At 47.0% G+C, this 15,294-nt stretch overlaps 1 protein-coding gene across 5 annotated transcripts in view; it reads left to right on the forward strand.

The window, feature by feature from the left end:
• LOC124795093 (josephin-1) overlaps positions 1–15,294 on the forward strand; it is a 58,172-nt gene that overhangs the window by 5,823 nt on the left and 37,055 nt on the right. For 2 of the 5 annotated variants that reach the window (XM_047258954.1, XM_047258946.1), the window contains exon 2: positions 14,370–14,434. The exons of the other annotated variants lie outside the window; for them this stretch is intronic. The gene's annotated coding sequence lies outside the window, so the exon portion shown is untranslated. The remainder of the gene's footprint in view (positions 1–14,369; positions 14,435–15,294) is intronic. 5 annotated transcript variants of the gene reach the window in all.

A 15,294-nucleotide genomic window follows, 5' to 3' on the forward strand; every position in this document is an offset into this window, starting at 1 on the left:
CGGGCTCTCCAGCATCATAGGCGGCACCCGTCTCTCGAGACCCTCATCGCCTTTAAGAGGCTCCGTGCCTTCGCCCGTCGTCTTATTGCACGGCGTAAGCAGGAGTGCTGGGAGAGGTATGTCTCATCCTTGGGCTCCCATGTCTCCCCCTCACTCGTGTGGTCCCGTATCCGGCGGATTTATGGATACCAGACCCCTATGGGTGTCCCTGGGCTCTCCTTGGATGGCGCTGTCTGCACGGACGCTGCCGCCATTGCTGAACGGCTTGCCGCGCACTTTGCTCAGAGCTCTGCGACTGCATCCTATCCCCGCGCCTTTCGCTCTCTAAAGGAGCGAGCCGAGCGGACGCCGTTCTCATTCCACACGCGTCGTTCTGAAACATACAATGCTCCTTTCAGCGAGAGGGAATTCCTCGCTGCCCTCGCCGATTGCCCTGATACAGCACCAGGCCCAGACTGCATCCACGCGCAGATGCTGAAGCATCTCTCCAGGGACTGCCAGAGACACATTCTCGCGATATTTAATCGCATTTGGAGCGAAGACGTGTTCCCGTCGCAATGGCGAGAGGGTGTTATTGTCCCCATCTTGAAGCCCGGTGCGGACCCACTGGCGGTGGACAGCTATCGTCCCATTACCCTCACCAACGTTTTGTGCAAATTGCTCGAACGTATGGTGGGGCGGCGTTTGTGTTGGGTCCTTGAGTCGCGCGGTCTCCTCGCTCCATCCCAGGGTGGCTTCCGTCGGGGCCGGTCTGCAGTGGACAATTTGGTGCGGCTGGAATCTGCTGTCCGTACGGCTTTTGCCCGACGTCAGCATCTCGTTGCTGTATTTTTCGATCTGCGGAAGGCGTATGACACCACATGGAGGCATCACATCCTCGCCACGTTGTATGAGTGGGGTCTTCGTGGTCGGCTCCCGGCTTTTCTTCAAAGCTTTTTATTGCGCCGCTCTTTCCGGGTGCAAGTCGGTGCCACCTCTAGTTCCTCTTATACACAGGAAAATGGGGTCCCGCAGGGCTCGGTGTTGAGCGTCTCCTTATTTTTAGTGGCCATTAATGGTCTGGCTGCAGCTGTGGGGTCGTCGGTGTCTCCTTCTTTGTATGCCGACGACTTCTGCATCTCATTTAGCTCCACGACTACGGGAGTCGCCGAACGCAGGCTGCAAGTCGCCGTTCGCAAGGCAGCATCATGGGCTCTGACTCATGGTTTTCAGTTCTCTGCTGCCAAGACTCGAGTTATGCACTTCTGCAGGCGTCGTATGGTCCACCCTCATCCTGCACTTTACCTCGACGGCCACCTGCTTGAAGTGGTGGACACTTGCCGCTTTTTGGGACTCGTGTTTGATGCCCAGCTCACATGGGTTCCCCATGTTACTCAGCTGAAGCAAAAATGCTGGCGGCACCTCAACGCCCTCCGCTGCCTTAGCCACACGTCTTGGGGTGCCAGTCGCTGCACGCTGCTGCGGTTGTACAGAGCCCTTGTGCAGTCCCGGCTTGATTATGGGAGCCTGGCCTATGGGTCTGCGTCCCCCTCAGTGTTGAAGTTGTTAGACCCCATACACCACTGTGGGGTTCGGCTTGCAACTGGCGCTTTTCGCACCAGCCCCGTGGATAGTCTACTGGTGGAGGCCGGGGTTCCCCCGCTGCGGATTCGCCGCCATCGTCTGCTCGCCGACTATGCTGTCCACGTTCATTGCTCGCCCGACCATCCCAATCGTCGCCTGCTTTTCCCTGCTATGGTCCTCCATCTGCCCGAACGGCGACCTCGGTCTGGGCTTTCCATAGCTGTCCGTGTCCAGTCCCTGCTGTCAGAACTGGGGTCATTCCCTCTTCTGCCTCCCTTCCGGGTCCATACACCTACGCCTCCCTGGTGTTTTTCCTGGCCGTCCGTCCGTCTGGATTTGGCACAGGGACCTAAGGACTCGGTTCCGCCTGTGGCCCTCCGTCGCCATTTTCTTGCGCTCCTCGCCTCATTTCCGGGCTGTGAGCCTGTCTACACTGATGGTTCCCTGGTTGATGGTCGCACTGCCTACGCTTTTGCTCACGCTGCCCATGTTGAACAGCGCTCCTTGCCAGCTGGCTGTAGTGTTTTTACTGCAGAGCTGGTGGCCATCTTGCGCGCTCTTGAGCATATGCGTTCCTGCTCAGGTGCGTCCATCGTCATCTGCAGTGACTCCCTGAGCAGCATCCAGGCCATCGACTGCTGCTATCCCTCTTCTCCTCTGGTGTCCTCTATTCGGGAGTCTGTTTCCACCATTACCCACTCTGGTCATTCGGTGGTTTTTGTTTGGACGCCAGGTCACGTTGGCATCCCGGGGAACGAACGTGTTTACAGGCTGGCCAAAGGGGCGATAGACGCCCCAGCTTTGGAGATCGGCCTTACGGCTCGCGACCAGCAGCTGGTGTTACGCCGTAAGGTGCTTGGGATGTGGGCAGCTGAGTGGCGTGGCATGACAGCCTCGAATAAACTGCGGGCTGTCAAGGAGACGACCGCTGTGTGGCATTCCTCCCTGCGGGCTTCTCGCAGGGACTCAGTGGTCCTGTGTCGGCTGCGCATCGGCCATACGTACCTGACGCACGGCCATCTGTTGCGTCAGGAGGATCCCCCCCTGTGTCAGCGTGGGTCCCGGCTGACGGTCGGCCACATTTTGCTGGAGTGTCCTTGACTGCGCACACTCCGGCAATCTCTTAATCTCCCGGGCACTTTGGCTTTGGTTTTATCCGACGATGCCTCCATGGCTGACAATGTTTTACATTTTATCCGTAGTAGTCCTTTTTATGGTTCGATTTAGGGAAGTCCTGCGCCTTTCCCTTTCTGTGTCTTTTGTCCTTGTGTCTGTTGCTGTTCTGGTGTGCCGTCAGATGGTTGACTCTTTCCCTTTTTTTTTTTTTCGTGGTCAGTCAACCAGTCTCCGGCCATCCTCCTTTCGTCTGTTTCTTTCTGTCTGGTGTTCCTCTGTCCTGTTCTTGTCTGTAGTGTTTGTTGCTGCATTTGTGTTCTTTTAGCGCCTGGGGGGACGTCTCCTCCCCCTTTGGTTTTTACCTGCTCCGTAGATTTTTCGGCTCGCCTGATTTTGGAATGGGGGACTGATGACCTTCGCTGTTTAGTCCCCCTTAAACATCCCAACAACCACCACCATTCCCACCTTGACTATTGGAGTCTGGTTTACGATTCTGCGGCGCCCTCAGCATTGTGTTTCCTCGACCCAGTACACCTCTGTCACGTTCGCCTAGCCACGGGAGCTTTTAGAACAAGTCCGGTGACCAGTGTCCTGATGGAGGCCGGAGTCCCTCCACTGCAGATCTGACATGCACAACTGCTCGCCAGTTACATTGCACACATTCGTAGTTCTCCTGAGCATGCAAATTACTGTCTCCTTTTCCCACCTGCAGCAGTTCAACTCCTGCATCGGCAGCTCAGGTCAGGGCTCACGATTGTGGTTGGTGTGCAATCCCTTCTCTCCAAACTGGAGTCCTTCCCTTTACCACCCATACTTGAGATCCATACACGTACACAGCCGTGGTGTACACCTAGGCCGAAGCTTTGCCTGGACCTTTCACATGGTCCTAAGGACTCAGTTAACCCCGCGGCTGTCTGCTGTCACTTTTTGACATGTACCGGGACCATGAAGTGGTTTACACTGATGGCTCGATGGCTGATGGTCATGTTGGCTTCATGTATGTTCGTGGAGGACATATTGAACAGCACTCCTTGCCAGATGGCTGCAGTGTTTTCATTGCAGAGCTGGTGACCATTTCTCGTGCTCTTGAGTGCATCCGCTCATGCCCTGGTGAGTCGTTTCTCCTCTGTACTGACTCCTTAAGCAGCCTACAAGCTACCAACCATTGCTACCCCCGCCATCCTTTGGTAGCAACCATCCAGGAGTCCATCTATGCCCAGGAATGGTCCAGTTGTTCCGTGGTGTTTGTGTGGACCCCAGGCCACATCGGAATCCCAGGAAATGAACTTGCCGACAGGCTGGCCAAACAGGCTATATGGAAACCTCTTCTGGAGATCGGCATCCCTGTAACTGACCTGCGATAGTTATTATGCTACAAGGTTTTTCAGCTTTGGGAGACAGAATGGCATAATCTCAGTACAAACAACAAACTGCGTGCCCTTAAGGAGACTACGAATGTGTGGAAGACTTCCATGCAGGCCTCTCGCAGGGACTCTGTGGTTCTCTGCCATCTCCACACTGGCCATACGTGGCTAACACATGGCTACCTCCTCCTTCATGAGGACCCACCTCAGTGTCACTGTGGCTCACATATGACTGTCGTCCACTTTGTACTGGATTGCCCACTTTTAGCCGCTCTGCGGCGGACTTTTAACCTTCCCTGCACCCTACCATCAGTGTTGGTTGACAATGCCTCAACAGCAGATTTAGTTTGAATATGTTTTTTTACATACCATCTAAGGGTGGGCATTTAGTCTTCTCTCCGAGGCCATCAACCTCTCTACATTTTAACTCTGTCGCACTTTCTTTGCATTTGTTTGTCTTGGTGGTCATCTTTTCCCTACTTGTGTTCACCTCACCTTGTCTTTTTGGGGTGGATATTTTAATGAGTTGCAGAGTGGCTGGCTCGTCCTCTTTTATTATTGTGATCAGCCAGCCCAGACCATCTGCTCTATGGTTTTAATACCTTCTCCTACTTTTCCTTGTAGAGTATGTTTTCCCCATTTTTGTTCATTCCATTCGTTTTCTTTTTTGGTGTGGTGTTGGGTGTTTTTGTACCTTGAGCCTTGCTTTTGTCAGGAAAAAGGGACTGATGACCCTGTAGTTTGGGCCCTTTATACCACAAACCAACCAAACAACCTACTTATCGTAGTTCAGGAGATAAGACCTCATAAACTATTAGATGTGTGAAAAACTGTCACATCACACTTGGAAGTTTTAATACATGTATTCTGTACTACTAAGACACTCGTACAGTCAGTTCAACTTAAGGAAATCCCTGATGCCTGTCAGCGTTTTTGACAGCTTTCAACTGGGAAGTGCAAACAGGTGCAGGGGAAAACAATAGCTTTGTTTAAAGGTATGAAAAGGCATTGCCATAGAGACGTTTACAAAATTGAATTGTAGACATGCAAAACGGCTGTAGTTATACATTTGTACATTATTTATATTTCTTTGTACAACTATTTTACAATTTGAAAGATGTTTTCTTGAATACATGGAAATGGAAATTTTTTGGGTATTACAGTACAAACACAGTTTATTTCTTGTTCTAATAGAAAACTGGTAAAATTAATACCTGGGCAATAGCAGGTTTGTCAGATATTTCACTTATACAAGTTAATGTTGCTTACTCGTGCTTCCTGTCATCTACCCATCTGCTCTTAGGTTGTGTTCTTGCTCTTTACTTATTTCTTGACACCTAGCAAAGAAATTCCTTAGTGTATCTACCATACTTTCCACCCACTTCCATTTCATTTTATTTATAATCTATTATGTCATTCAACTATGTTGTTATCAGAACCATTAAATTACAGTTCTGTAAGAGGTAAGTGTGACAAGACCTCTGGCGAAGTAGTTCAGAAGCCTACTCATGATGGAAATAAACTAAATCAAATGGCAACAAATAGTCCTGATCTCTTTGAAGATATTCACTTTGAAAGCGGTATCATTTACCTCGGAACAGCTGTAGCAACAGTGATAACCAGCCTACAAAGGGAAACTAAAACAAGTAATTGTGTTGTATCTCAATGAAGAATGGAAAAATGTAGATGCTTTATTATTCAGAAGAATAATTGATCTATCATTGGATAGATAAAAAAAGGCATAAAGACACACTGAATTGTGTACAAGAGATGTAAAACAAAACATAGGATTGTAGATAGAGAGATGTTAAGGAAAATGTATTTGGCTGTCAAAAGGGCACTGCATGAAGCTTTCAGTGCCAACTGTAGCAGTATCTTATCAAAACATCTCTCATAAAACCCAAAGAAATTTGTGACAGGAGGGGTTGGGGGGTGGGGGAGATCTGTGGAGGAGACCAAACTGCAAGGTCATCGGTCTCATCGGATTAGGGAAGGAAATCGGCCGCGCCCTTTCAAAGGAACCATACCGGCATTTGCCTGAAGCGATTTAGGGAAATCACAGAAAACCTAAATCAGGATTGCTGGACGCAAGATTGAACCTTCGTCCTCCCGAACGTGAATCCGGATTGCTAACCACTGCACCACCTCGCTCAGTAAGATATTCTGGTGATGTGTAAAGGTTATCAATGGCAGCAAAGTTAGTGTCCTGACACTCGTAGAAAATACATGAGCTGGAATTGACTGTAACAAAGAAAAAGCAGAAATTCTGCACTCAGTTTTCAAATGTTCCTTTACAAAGGAAACTCCCGGAGTACTGTCCAGTTCTTGTACTATTGCAAGGATGAATGATATAGATATTAGTTAACGTCAGTGGCATTAAGGAAGAGCTGAAATCACTAAAACTGAACAAAATCCCAGGACCCATTGAATCCCTATTATATTCTATACAGAATTTTCATCTGAGTTAGCTACTCTTCTAATGAGAATATACTTCAGAGATCTTGAACAAAGAACTTGGCTCAGTAGTTGAAAGGAAGCACATGTCACCTCCTATCTACGAGACGTGTGGAAGAAGTAAGGTACAATGTGTTTGGTGGAAATCTGTTGTAGACTCATGTAACATACTCTGTGGTCAGATGTAATGAGATGTCTCGAACAGAGTGACCACCTCCGTGCCAACCACCAAGTTTCAGCCATGTGAAACCAATCTCTTGCTTTCCTCATATAATATCCTAAAAGTGATGGATCAAGGCTGTCAGATGGAGGCAGTATTTCTTAAATTCTGAAAAGCTCTTGATTCAGCCCCACACCTATGCATATTAATGAAACAACAAACTTTGTGATTGGATTGAGAATTTCCTGTTATTGATGACACAGCTAGTTGTTATCTGACAGATGTAGTAGCAATAACAGGCTTGACCTGGAGAAGTGTGTTGGGATTATTGCTCTTCATGTGGTGTCTTAATGACTCGGCAGGCAGTGTTAGTAGTAACCTGATACTATTCACAAATGAAGCAGTTATCTATAATGATGTACAATCTGAAAAAGGCTGCTCAGGTATTCAATCAGATCTTGATACGTTAGTTATTAGCTAATTAATTTACATCTGTTTCTACATACGTACTTTGCAAGCCACTGTATGGAGAATGACAAAGGGTACCCTGTACCACTTCTAGTCATTTCCTTTCCTGCAAATGGAGTGAGGGAAAAATGACTGACTGTATTCCTCCATACAAGCTCTAATTTCTTTTATCTTTGTGGTCTGTATATGTTGGCAGCACTAGAATCATTCTGCAATCGGCTTCAAATACTAATTCTCTACATTTTCTCAATAGTGATCCTTGAAATGAAATCGCCTTCCCTCAAGGATTTCCATTTGAGTTCCCAAAGCATTCCCATAGTACTTGCATGCTGTTTGAACCTACCAGTAACAAATCTAGCAGCCTGCCTCTGATTTGCTTTCATGTCTTCCTTCAGTCTTACCTGATGTGGATCCCAAACACTCGGGCAGTACTCAAGAACAGGTCGCACTAGTGTTCTATATGTGATCACCTGTAAAGATGAACCACACTTCCCTAAAATTTTTCCAGTAAACTGAAGCTGACCATTCTCCTTCCATACCACAATCCTCACATGCTCATTCCATTTCATATTGTTCCGCAACACTATGCTTAGATAGTTAATCATCGTGACCGTCAAGCAGCACACTTCTAATGCTGTATTTGAACATTACAGGTTTGTTTTTCCTACTCATCTGCAATAACGTGCATTTTCACTTTTAGAGCTAGCTGCCATTCGCCACACCAACTACAAATTTTATCTACTTTTCTTGTACCCTCCTAAAGTCACTCAACTTTCACACCTTCCTGTACACCACAGCATCATCATCAAACAACCGCAGATTGCTGTCCACCCTGTTGATCATATAATTTATGCATACAGAGAATAAGACTGGTCCTATCACACTTCCCTAGGCACTCCTGAAGATACTCTTGTCTCTGATGAACATATCCTCAGGGGCTCAACATTGATTTGCTGGGTACGGGCTTGGTGACCCTGGGGTTCCTGAGCTGGGGACTGGTAAGCGCCGCCGATCCCCTGCCACCGTAAACCCTGGGCATGCTTCAGCAACCACTGTGTTGTGCGGCAGTGGAACATTGTGTGTCTCAGGGAACAGGGATCTTGGCTTGACCAGCTGGATTGTGAGGACGGGATAAACCTCTATAAAAAAAACCCTCAATCTCAAGGTGTGCTGTGTGTTGATGGGATGCATGGCTGTTGAGGTGGAACAGTCATTAGCAGGCACCCTCTGAGGAACCTGCTGCACCTCAATTGTATAGGGCTTACTCAGGGTTATGGGGCTCTGTCTGAGTAGACTCTTATTTCCCTAGCTGCTCGTGGGGCCGAGGTGGAACTCTCGAAATCATCATCTTCTCCTCCCAGTGGGAAGGGTGTACCACCTGAGAGTATTCACACCCATTCGCCCGAAAGAATGAGAGAGGCTAGTCGTCCTGATAGGAAGAATACTTTGGACTGCAGTAATAGGGCTCATGGAGTCATGAATAACAATGTGTTTGTAGTGATCAAGAGGAAGGAGGGGAACATTTGAAAAAATGTCCCCCTTTTATATCAATAAGATCTTGCTGGAACATTAAAATCTGTAAAACGATTGCGTAATGGCTTAATGTTGGTCGAAACTAACAGGTCAAAGCAGGTAGACCTTCTTAACAAATTGCAGAAACTGGATTACTATGATATCATTATTGAGATGCACACCTCTCTCAACTCCAGTGAGAGCGTTGTCACATGCCGAGATATCGTGGACATGGACATAGCAGAACTGAAGCAAGAACAGGCACCCCAGGAAATAGTCGATGTGAAGCAATGAACATGCAGGAATAATGGAGCAATTGAAAAGACTGCCACTTTCATTGTCACATTCAATTCTTCGACACTACCCGAATATCTTATGGCGGAGCTCGTTCTACTTAATGTTCGGCCTTACATTTCTAATCCTATGCAGTGCTATAAATGCCAGTGTTTCTGCCATACAACCATGAGTTGTGGAGGTGAAGTGATGTGTGGGAACTGTGGTAAAGCTGCTCATGAAGCTGAGACCGACTGCCTGTCTCTGGCAATCTGCATCAATTGCTTTGGGAACCACCCAGTCTGGAGCCGACTCTGCCCTGTTTTCGCGGATCACCTATGCCGAAGCCAAAAAAGAATATAAGGCCATGAAACCCCCTGTCTTTGCCACCTCATATTCTTCCATGGCACAGAGACCTGTTCTCAAGGCGGACGCTTCTACACAGACAACGCCTAGTGTGCTTATATCCACCACAAGCACTTGTACTTGCACGTGCACATATCAAGGGAAAAAGAGTAAGAACAAAGTAATCCAGGCAGCTGCACAATGAAAGACCAACAACAGTTCTGCAGCAAGCATCCATAAGGTACAAGAAAAGCAGAGTGTCTCTCAGTGCCCTCTTTCCCCTTATCCTCAAAGGTACAGGGTGCAGGGAAAGGCTCACAACGTTCGGGTCAAAAACTGTCCCAAGTGCCATCAGACATCATTCTTTCCCATCTGACTGATGAGGAGGATATCATGGAGTTAGATGCCTTGGATCCAGGCAGCCCCTCCACTCACCCTTGCTCTTAAAGTGCTTCACCTCCCCGGTCCAAGGATAGGGGTAAATTAAAACCGCACCAATGACATGGCTTCCATGCTACAGTGGAACATGAATGGTTTCAGGACTCATGTGGAGGAACTGAAACTCCTAGCACAGGCACATCCCTTGTGCTTTTGTTTACAAGAAACGCATTTTAAAGATGTCCCTGAGCTACAGGGATATACGCTATACCGAAAGGATGACCAAAACGGCCAAGAGAGGTGCCACAGTGTTTGTCACTAACACTCCTCTGCCCTCCCCTTGGCTACTGACCTGCAAGCAGTTGCAGTTCAAATTCATGTGTGTTGGAGGATCACTGTTTGCTCACTGTATTTACCTCCACAAGATGCACTAGGCTCTGAGGCTCTCACGGATCTTATTGCACAACTCCTGTGACCATTCCTTCTCCTGGGAGACTTCAATGCTCATCATGTCCTGTGGGTCTCGACCAATACTTGCCCTCGGTGTCGGGTTTTGGAGGGCCTCTTGAGGTCACACGAGTTATGCATCCTCAACACGGGCACTCGCACACATTTCTGTACTGCTACTGGGTCATTCTCAGCCATCAACCTCTCTTTCTATTCTCCCACCCTCGCCGGCTCTGATCAGTGGGAGGTCATTTACAACCGTCATTCCAGTGACCATTTCCCAGTCCACCTTCACCTACTAAATGGCTCACCACCTGCAGTTGAGCCCCCAAAATTGATGGTCAGCAGGGCTAACTGGATGTGTTTCAGCCAGCTGGCTGTGTTCGAACACTGTGACAGCATCCAAGGATGGGTGGACAACATCACACAAGTGATCCATCGTGCTGCTGACATCTCCATCTCACAGTCCTCAGATCATCTTAGAAGGTTATGAGTAGCTGAGTGGACAGAGGAGTGCCGTTCTGCAATCTGGGAGAGGTGTGCAGATCTTAGACATTTTAAATGCCAACTGACTGCAGACAACTGTAGGGCCTTTAGAGTCACTAGGGCCAAGGCTCGATGTGTCATTAGGGAGAAAGAAAAGGTCATGGCAAGTATTCCTGGACTCTATCAATCGCCCCACTTCTTCTATAAAAGTATGGGAAGCCATCCAGAGGATTTCCGGTAAACGCAGCCGTTTACCGATAGCAGTAGTGCCTCCAAACACCACCCAGAGACATTGCTCAGGCACTGGATGAACATTTTGCACAAACTACTGCCACTGTAAGCCAGGATCCAGTGTTTCGTCACTATTGTGCGACTGTAGAGAGGAAAAAGTTGGACTTCAGGTCCAACAGTTCTGAAGCCTACAACTCCCCTTTCTCCATGTGGGAGCTCGAATTGACACTGACTGAGATTTGTGACACTGCACCCGATCACAACCAAATCCGGTACTGCATGCTTCGACATTTGTCAGCAGTATCGAAGGAAATCCTCCTCGAATGTTTTAATTTAACATGGCATACAGGCAACTTCCCCAACTTGTGGAGGGAGACAATTCTTAACCCTCTCCTCAAACCAGGAAAGGACTGCACATATCCAAGTGTCTCCTTAACGAGCTGTGTAGGGAAGATCCTGGAGTAATTGGTTAACCATGGTTAGGTCTGGTTGTTAGAGACCAGACAAATCCTTAGCCACTCTCAGTGTGGACGCCGAAGATTTCAATCCATTGTCGACAATCTGACCCTTCTAGTGGCAGCTATTCAGCAGGCTTTCCTCTGTGAGCATCACTGTATTGGCATATTCTTCAATATAAGTAAGGCATACAATACTACATGGAGATTGTATTCTCGCACAACTGCATCAATGGGGCTTTCATAGCCATCTCCCCATCTTCATGTGGTCTTTCCTGTGTCAGCAGATTTTTAGGACCTGAGTTGGTGACACACTGTCTGATCGATTTGACAAGGAGAATGGTGTTCCTGAGGGCAGTGTTTTAAGTGTTACCTTCTTTGCCATGGCCATCAACAGCACCACATCTATTGTCTTTTTAATTTGCCCGCCTTGAATATGGGGGACACCATCATACATTTTAGAAACATAGCGTGGTTTCTGGGCCTCCCAATGCCATGGTTACTACACCTGAGAGAACTGGAAATCCAGAACCCTGCAGGCAATGAACATCATCAAGTGCCTTAGCCACAGGCCTTGGGAGTGGACAGGGCACATCCCCTTCAGTTTTATTGAGCTTTTGTGCATTCGCGGCTGGACTATGGTTGCACGGTGTGTGGGCCAACGAGGCCCTATTACTTGTGGATCATTGACGCTGTCCATTATGAGAGGATTCGGCTGGCCACGGATGCTTATCGAAACCTATCCCATACCTAGCATCAGCATCTGTGCTGAGGTGGGGGAGCTGCCACTTACCATTCGGCGCCAACTCCTCATGGTGCATCAGGCATGTAAGTTCCTTGCAACTCCAACTTTACTCGCACACCGTACTGTTGCTTGTCCACCTCTCGAACGCCTGTTTTCCAACCATCCACGAGCCACGATGCCATTTGGGATCCATGTGAAGCGTGTGCTGGAGTCACTCTGTGTGGAGCCAATGCGACCCCAGATCCAGGGGTACATCTCGAATCGGGTGTTCAAGGATGCAACAGATTGAAAAAATTAACAAAGCATAGTGCCGCACTGCCTGCTGGGCGCTTAGCCTGTTGGTTACGCAACCCACTTGGCTCGGCGCCAGGCCGGCGCATACCTAGAACACCCAGTATGCACGTCCGGGATAACACTCGCCTGCTGGTGCCTGCGGAGTCTAAGTCCCTTATCGGAGCGCTTACGTAACCAAGGTCGTTCGCTTGCTATATAAGCGGGCAGTGCAGGCCAGCGGAATCATTCCGCTGTGAGCTCCATCTGCAACAGCATTGAAGCACTATGCCTCGTCGACGTATGTATCGTCAACGCCGCCACCGCATGCCTGGCTACAAACACATAATAAGCCTTGAAAATAAACTTGGTACAAATGGAACCACACAAACTGTTATATTGAATGGACCCATATTTTTCCGAGGATGTCGAGTGAATTTCAGTTTGGATGATGGCACAGGGAATACTGGAAGTGGATGGTTCACACTAGCTATCGTCCGATGTGAGAACGCTTCGCTACCTGGATTGGAATCGTTTGCCAATCGTGATGTCATCGGAGAGGTTACTCGAGAGGCCCAGAGTGATTTTAGATTGTGTGCTTCCATTTTTAATGTGATAATCTCTGATATTTTATCTGAGTACCATGACCAAGTAGCTGTTTTTACAGATGGGGTCTAATTAGGGGAACACTCTTGGTTGCTCTGTCGTTTTCCCAGATTGTTTCGTCAGGTCAGACTGCTTCCAGAATTATATGCGATCTTGCTAGCACTGGAGCAGATGAGTTGTTCTCCCGGTGTTAGACTTCTCGTCTGCTAAGATTCTGTGAGCACTCTTCACTCTCTCCAACATTTGTACCCCCTGGGCACATTAGAATTGTGGGAAATGAAAGGGCGAATCAAGCAGCCAAGGAGACGTGTCATGATCCTCTGGTATTTCAGTGTTCTATCCCCCTCATGCTATCTGATTGCTGTTGAGGTACCAAGTCATGTCTTGATGGGAAGGCGAGTGACTGGCAATGACCGATAACAAACTCCATGTCATCAAGCCCACAACTCGACCATGGAGTACTTCCTTCCAGCCACATCAAGACGAGGTCCTTCTTACTCGTCTTCGCATAGGCCACAGCCCTATGACACATGGATTCTTACTCTGGCGAGAGGACCCTCCATTGTGTTGTACTTGTGGCGGGCAGATCACGGTGTGCCACATATTATTGGAATGCATTTTATTTATCGACCAGCGGACTGTGGCGGATTTGCCAGTGGATCTGCCACCTATTTTATGTAATGGTCAAACAAATGTAGTTAGGGTTTTAAAGTTTTGTGATTTGTCCAATGTTTTTAACAAGATTTAGGGAGATGTTATTAATGTGTCAAGGGGTGGCTGGCTCACCCTAGTTTTTTGTAAGTAATCAGCCAGTCACATTTTCCTGTGCTTTTCTTTTAGTTCTTCTGTGTTTTGTTTTCTCTGTGCTTTAATTTATTGATTAGCTCTCTTCCCTCCTAATAAGTTTTAGTGTATATGGGAGTGCATGTGATACAGAGTGACTGTGTGGTCATTTTGAGTGCATGCATGTACCTGTACAACACGTTTAGTTCATCTCCACATTCGTTTGTTTTCATAAGTGTAAGGGTGCCGATGACGTCACTGTTAGGCACCCATCAGATCCAGACATACACTCTCTGATGAACACTCACCATCATGGACAACATACTGGGTTCTGTTACTTAAGACGTCTTTCAGTCACTCATATATCTGGGAACGTATTCAATATACTTGTACCTTCGGCAAAAGTCTACAGTGGGGCATATACCAAATGCTTTTCAAAAATCCAGGAATATGGAAATTTCCAGTGCCCTTCATCCATAGTTTGCGTGATATTGTGTGACAATAGGGCAATCTAGGTTTCGCAGAAACTGTGCTTTCTAAAACCATGTTGTACCATTGACAGAAGCTTTTCTATCTCGAGTAAATTTATTATATTTGAACAGAGAACAGGTTCAAGAATTCTGCAGTAGACTGATGTTAAGGATATTAGTCTGTAATTTGGTGGGTCCATTCTTTTACTTTTATGTACAGGAGTCACTTGCATTTTTTTCCAGTTGCTTGGAACTTTGCGCTGGGTGAGAGATCACGACAAATGCAGGCTGAGTAAGGGGCCAATATTGTAAGTACTCTTTGTAAAACAAATTGGGATTCCATCGAGACCTGGTGACTTATTTTCTTTCAACTATTTCAGTTGTTTTCTATACCAGGGGTGGCTATTACTAAGGCCCCCGTTACTAGAGTCTGTATGATGGTCAAACGAAAGTACGTTTGTACTATTCTCCTGCATGAATGATTTGTTAAATGTGAAGTTAAAAACTGCCACGTCAGACTAGTCAATGGGTGACTGGATTGAAGGGTTAGACTCACTTAGCAATTTTACATAGTTTTAGATTTTTTTTGGGACCACAGAAAAATATTTTGCCGAGATATAGTTATGTGCTTCGCACATAGACCTTTTCACAGACGCGATTAGTTAGTAGTATGTTAGTCAGTTAATTAATTCCATTTTCCATAGTGCAAAGATTGGCAACTTGCCATAAATGTTCAGAAATGTAAAATTTTGAGCTCATGACATGCAGGAATGTAGTATCCTTGGATTACAATATCAGTGAGTCACAAACAAATATATTGCTGTAACAATATGTAGTGTTTCGAAATGGAAAGACAACATAGGTTAGGTAAAGTAGGTGGTAGATTTTGCTTTACTGGTAAGATACTGAGAAAAATGTAGTAGTCCACAAAGGAGACACACGTGAAACACTCGTGTCACCCTAGAATATTACTCAAGTGCAGGGAATCCTCATCATAGAGAACGAAAAGGGGTATTGGGGCATGTACAGAGAAGGATTGCGCAAATGATTATGTATTTACTTGATCTACAGGAGAGATTTACTGTGGTGCTGAAAACCTGAACTGAAGACACTTGAAAATAGATGCTAACAATCCTTTGAATGCCTTTTTACAGGGTTTCAAGAAACA

Source organism: Schistocerca piceifrons, chromosome 1, assembly GCF_021461385.2.
Source record: "Schistocerca piceifrons isolate TAMUIC-IGC-003096 chromosome 1, iqSchPice1.1, whole genome shotgun sequence".
Taxonomy (NCBI): Eukaryota; Metazoa; Arthropoda; class Insecta; order Orthoptera; family Acrididae; genus Schistocerca; species Schistocerca piceifrons.